Source organism: Brassica oleracea, chromosome C4, assembly GCF_000695525.1.
Source record: "Brassica oleracea var. oleracea cultivar TO1000 chromosome C4, BOL, whole genome shotgun sequence".
Classification (NCBI taxonomy): domain Eukaryota; kingdom Viridiplantae; phylum Streptophyta; class Magnoliopsida; order Brassicales; family Brassicaceae; genus Brassica; species Brassica oleracea.
This window is the reverse complement of record NC_027751.1, coordinates 31,406,381-31,412,840: the sequence shown is the minus strand read 5'-3', so window position 1 is coordinate 31,412,840 and position 6,460 is coordinate 31,406,381. Positions and strand designations below refer to the sequence as shown.

The 6,460-nt window shown below is 35.3% G+C and overlaps 1 long non-coding RNA gene across 4 annotated transcripts in view; it reads right to left on the bottom strand.

Annotated features, from left to right (window-relative positions):
• Positions 1 to 4,013: 4,013 nt before the first annotated feature.
• LOC106339944 overlaps positions 4,014 to 6,460 on the bottom strand; it is a 5,019-nt gene continuing 2,572 nt past the window's right edge. The window contains exons 1-2 of one of the 4 annotated variants that reach the window (XR_001269261.1): positions 4,985 to 5,009; positions 4,014 to 4,570 (exon numbers count right to left, since the gene is read on the bottom strand). This is a non-coding gene — a long non-coding RNA (uncharacterized LOC106339944). Of the gene's footprint in view, positions 4,690 to 4,984; positions 5,010 to 6,460 lie in introns of those variants that run through there. The other 3 variants (XR_001269260.1, XR_001269258.1, XR_001269259.1) reach the window with 3 other exon arrangements.

The window sequence follows — 6,460 nt, the reverse complement described above, 5'->3', positions numbered from 1 at the left end:
AATTAACCAAGCAGGATGAGAAAATAAATCTATCAATTTAACGGTCAAACAATTCTAGCAACATAGCATCAGATTCAATCAGATTTAAAACCTCAATGATCAAAACCGAAAACAGTTTTGATTTCAAAATATTCGATTAGGGTTTTAATATGTGATTTGATAATTATACTATAATTAATTCTGATACTTATATTATTTAGGGTTTGTAGATATAGGGTTAGGGTTTATCGGATTTTAACTTGTAAAAACCGATTTGGGGTTTTAATCATGTTGTAGGATTTGCGACTGAATAACTACTGATATTGCAGTCGGTAAATAAATGTTTTCTTGTAGTGTTTTAATCATGTATGAACATGATTTAGGGTTTGGGGTATCGAACTTTTAGAGCTTCGATTTACTCAATTAGGATTTTTGATCTATTAGTCTATGATTTTGATTCATAAAGATTAAGGTTTTAGGGTTTCATTCTTTATCAATCAATCCATGTTTGATTATGGGTTCTTAGGTTTTGAATTACCTTTTAACCTTAGATGATTGTTGAATCGGACTACCAAAGGAGTTGAGCCGCGAGCTGGACACGAACGGGACGCGAGCTGGAATGGATCGAGTCGCTTCTATCGGGTCGCGGACGTCCTTTGTTGCTTGATCGGGAACGCCTTGATCGTCGGACGCGAGCTGTCTGATGTTGTTGCGAACTAGGAAGAGGTCGCGTGCTGGAGCTGCTCTCGGGTCTCGAACGTCTGAGCTAGGATCAGGAACGCCTTGGGCTGAAGCTGATCGGGGACGCGAGCTGGAACAGATGCGGGAACAAAAGACGCGATCGGGGTTTAGGGTTCGTCGGATGGCCGGTTAGGGTTAGGGTTAGGGTTTTAGGGTTTTTCGATTTGGGTATTAGCTTAGGGATTTAGAGTTTTGTGATGATAACGTGTTATAAAAGTAATGGAAAAATTTATCTTTATTCGTAACATAGAGGTTCCTTATATAGGAGATTACACCGTCATAGATAAATGAAAAGATTACAAATCATAATCTCTTGGTTATGAGCCATCCACAATCCTGTTCATAACAGATTCACATATCTTGCATATTTAATTGAGAATTCCAATTATAATTAAAAACAATTAATGTTTGGATTAAGAGTCAACTCTTATCATGTATGATGAACTAATGGAAATCTGAGGCTATGCTTGAGGAAAGTGGATTACCTTTTCCCATAGTGCTGCGACCACCACTGACTGATTATCATTATCTAGCCATGACTAAGCCATTAAAAAGACAAATTAAATTAAAAAAAAAAACTAAATGGAGTCAGCAAGATTTTTAAAATTGAATCTGAATCGGAATTTTTTGGTCCTACGTTAGACGAGCCTGATCGTGGATTATTATGGGTCCGATTGGTAATAGCTATAGCTTTAAAATTTTTGCTTTAGAAAAAAATCTGTAAACTTTTTGCTGTGGTTTTAAATTTTATTGCTGTAGAATTTTATGGAAAGCACTAAAAAATTGCTTTGGATATTTGGCTCTGCAGAGCAATTGTACAGCTGTAGATTATTTCAAAAGCTGTGGTTTCAGAAAAAAAATTTAGGGGATGATTGGTTGGGGCTGTAGATGCTCTGGACAGCCAAAATTTAGTCTACAGCTATATATGTCAACCAATCGAGCTTTGCTTTCCTTAAAAAACTCACAGCAAAAAAATCTCTGCAAAATCAAAATATGGCTGTAGAAAGCTTTATTTCCAGAGCAAAAAATTAGTGCTTTAGAAATCTACAGCAAGGAAAGCTACAGCAAATAAATCCTACATATTAAATTCTACAGCAAAAAAATATAAAGCTACAGCACTTACCAATCATCCCCTTAAAGTTTGATTGCTCTGAATTTGATGCTTTAGAAATAAATAAGGCTGTGGACAGTACCTACAGCAACTACCAATCACACCCTATATTTACATCTTTTATTCAAATTGAAATAAATGTGGAATATATTTTGTGTGCAAATTACTTTTTTGTTTTTTATTTTGACACATTTAGCTTTGTATATAGACTTGTATATTATATGTTTCATTTTCAGTATAATCAAAAGAAATATAAACATTGAACAAATTAACCTTTTTGTGTCAAACCGTTGTCTTTCATCTGGGGAAACAAAAGGATAACCTTATACATAATCAGACTTCGATCTCGTCAGCATCAGTCCTTTGTGGTATTGACAAAGAGTTGAGGAACATTATATCAGCTAGGAGACACAGTAGGCACTTTCATTCACTCATGGCACTATGGCTGAGATAAAGTTCATCATCGTAGGTTGTAGTTTTTGTGATCCATCTTGTTTTTTTTTTTTTTTTTTTTTTTTGATCTTCCTTATGAAATTTTCTTGTCATTATATGATATTTACATTTTAGCACAAAAAAAATTAACTTTTTTATCCGAATACTTCTTCTTCTAGCAAACTCAATGTTTCTTTTTCTTTTTCTAATATATGTTCATAAATAGAATCTACAAAATATGATAGAACCGAACAAGTGAATCAATTACTCAATGCTTCGTTTTGGGTGACTCTTATCGCAAACTAATTATCGCGTCTCCCATTTTTCATAATAGTCTTAGGATGCAACTGGATTGATGATTTTTTGAATGGAATGATGTGGAATGACTTATTCTATTAATTCCAAAAAATATTTCACCATTTAACAATTTCACAACAAAAAATATATATAAAGAAAATTATTCAAAAAATTTTTTTGTTATGAATGAATGGAATGAGTTCTATTCCATTTTTGTTGTATTTCATTTCTACCATTCCATTTATATTTAATTTCATCAATTCCTAAATATTTTACAAGTTTCAGCCTTAATGATCTTCTATGCTACATTTAATTAAGGGAAATTTACTAAAATGACTCAAATTAATTGTGTTATTACTAGAATGACTCATATTTTTCAAAAATTATTAGAATATTTTTCTGGTCGAAATTGTCCTTATCTATAGTTATAACAAAAAAAAAATATTACCAAAGTACCCTTACCATTTGGTCGTCGGCAGATTTATTTTCAAAAAAATAAATCTATCGAGTAATAAATCTGTTTATAAAATCTGTTTAGAAAAATAAATCTATCGTTAAAGTGGTGTCAGACTTACTTAGAAATGTCAGATTTATTGCCATGATAGAGTTAATTGTACGATTTGAATAGAAAACAGATTTTTAAGAATATGTCTGGCGAATGAAGTGGCATATTTGTTACAAATGATCGATTTTTGTGGTCAGCTTATTTTCTTATGTACCGACTTATTTTCTTATGTACGACTTGTTTTTTTATGACAGATTTATATATCCGACTTAAAATGGTTGGTAGATTTTTAATTTTACGTGGTGGTAGACTTTTTGACAGAAATCTTGGTTTGTATAAACCAAACATAATTTAATGTTAAATTAAATCCGGTTTATCTTAATTTCGAATCTGGTTTATTTTTAGTGTTATTCAGATCAGAATTAGGTCTAATTTTTTTTGTTATTGTCGTCATCTCTTTCATCCCTCTTTTCTTTTATTATCAAGTTGGCTTCCTTTGTAACCATCATCATTTCAAATGGCTTCCGTTGTTGCGGAGTTTTAGAGAGTTGAAGTCTTGGTATACATTATATAGACTAATTTTTTTATCCCTTTCGTTCATTATACAGTAAAACTCGCCTGTCCTTTTGTGGTGTCTGAACTTCGACAATGACCTTTGAATGTCCAGATATTAAAAGTAACTACTGCACTAACTCTTGTCGCAGTCGCATGAATGGGTATAATTCTTTGTAGGATTATTTGATTGATGATTACTCCCATATATTCTGCACCATCTGACCCAAATAGCAAAGTCAATGCTCACTATCACAATTCGATTGATGGTGACTACTTCATCATGTCCTTGCATATCTTTATTGAGTACTCACACTGATTTTAATCTCTTAAATTGCTCCGTTATATCAAGTTGGAATGAAAATTATTGTATTAAAAGGGGAGAAAACAACCCCATCATGATCAAACTTTATTAGTAAAAGTAAAGTCAAAACCCTAAGTACATGAAGTTTGTCACAACTCATAAGTAATAGATAAGACTTTTTACAGCTTGTGGAGTTCATCTTTGAACTTGGCCTTTATTTTCTCCCTCTTTATCTTGAGAGCAGCTGTGCTAGTCCCGACTCTGATGTCCACGGCTCCGGCAATAACTTTATCTTTGCTGGAATTTCAAACTTTTCTACTTTTGCCGCCTTGGTAAGAGGTTGTTGAACCTTGTTTACTGCATCACCGTTCTCGCATAGCTCAGAGAAGTCGCTGTATTTAACTCCTGCTTGCTCTGCCCCATTTCTCTAATGCTCCGTATGATGCTACAACAAGAGCTACACAGTAGCTGTTCATTGGGTCTGTGTGTACCATAATGTTGTCAACGTAATTATTTGAAACAAAGCTGCCTCTGCTCAACTACCTTGTAAACATCATCGGTTTTTGCTTGATTGTTGAAGTAACCTGCTGTTACACTGTTATCACCAACCACAATCTCCCCTCGAGGCATTGGTTTGTCTGAAACATCCCTGTAATTCACGTAACAAAAACAAACTTACACACCAACCACATTGAGTGAGTAAATTAAAGCATCCTCTCCTAAGGAAGCATAGATAGTAACGCCAATTATGTTCTGTCTGAAACATCCCTATAATTCACAAACAAAAGCAAATCAATTTCATCAGTTAAGTAACGCACAAAACTCAATCAATTACCTGAAAGCGATAAACCACTCATCTCTAGAAGTAAGTTCTTTATATCAAACAGTGAAAAAAAAACACAATATGACTCATAACCAAATTCTATAAACCCGAGGTAGAGAAACACAATACTACAGGAAAATGGATGAGAAAATTGGGAAATTTAGGGTTTTTTGAAATCTAACACTCATTTAAACAATAAATGATAATAAAAACTTAGAGTTGCATTGATCTAGGACTTACAGGTTCAATTTTCTTAGATTGAAAGTGTGACACCCGTCACTTTCGAAATAGTAAAAATACTTCGATAAATACAAATATCTGAAATATCCATATATAAATATTTGAAAGTCCACATCCACGCATGAATTCCATAATATAAATTAAAATCCGAAACATAAGGTACGACATAAACCGAGAATCCAAAATACGAAATACCATAACGATAAAAGTCCAAAGGCCTAGAGGCCCGATAACGATAAAATCGATAAAACGATAGAAGCCCAAAAGCCCAATAGCACCGGTCCGAAAAATCACTCCTGCTCATCGGTCTCACCTGAAAGGGGGAAATAAGGAGGGGTGAGCGACAGGGGAATCGCCCAGTGAGGTATGGGATGCTAAACCGCAAACCACTGACTCAGTTCATAGCACTACAACTATGTAGGCCTAGCTCTAGCACGAGACAATCACGGTGCCTATTACACCACACAGAACAATCACATATGTCTAGTGGACTAGACATGATACAACCAATGCGATAATAGCATATCACATTTCCTCATAAGGATATATATACTTTACAGGCGTCGCTAGCACAGTAGTCCACACTGCACCCCGCAAATCTCTAAGGCGTCGTAAGTACAAACGTCTCTGTACCCCCGCAAATCTCCACAAACATGGCAGCCAGTGCAAACGTCTCTGCACCCCGCAAAACTCCTCAAACATAGGCAGCCAGTGCAAACGTCTCTGCACCCCGCAAAACTCCTCAAACATAGGCAGCCAGTGCAAACGTCTCTGCACCCCGCAAAACTCCTCAAACATAGGCAGCCAGTGCAAACGTCTCTGCACCCCGCAAAACTCCTCAAACATAGGCAGCCAGTGCAAACGTCTCTGCACCCCGCAAAACTCCTCAAACATAGGCAGCCAGTGCAAACGTCTCTGCACCCCGCAAAACTCCTCAAACATAGGCAGCCAGTGCAAACGTCTCTGCACCCCGCAAATCTCCAAAACATGGACTCGTATATATATATACATATATATAACAATTCTTAACATCAATCATTTCAATCAACCGTTGAATCCTCTATTATCCTATTTCCGGTTTAACAATCAATAATAATAATAAACAAGCAAGACTCTCAAACAGACTCGATTCACAGAGACGGATCATGTTTCGAAACTAAACTTTCCATAACGGTAGTACTAAACTAGCTCGGGATTTAACGGAGTAGCCCTCACCTTAGCAATGAAGAGAAGTGGTATATATGAACTCCAGCTGCTCAAATGGACTCCAAATCTGAAATCAGATCGAAATTTCGAGTCAGAACGCCTTTCGAACGGTTTAAAACGGGTATTTACGGAAAAGTCAACCCGCTGGTCAAAGATCAATTATTTAATTAATTAATTAATTGATTAATTAATTAATTAATCCGGTTTATCCTAACCGATTTCCAATTGATTTTAACCGACCGGTTTAACCTAACCGAATCGAAATCGATT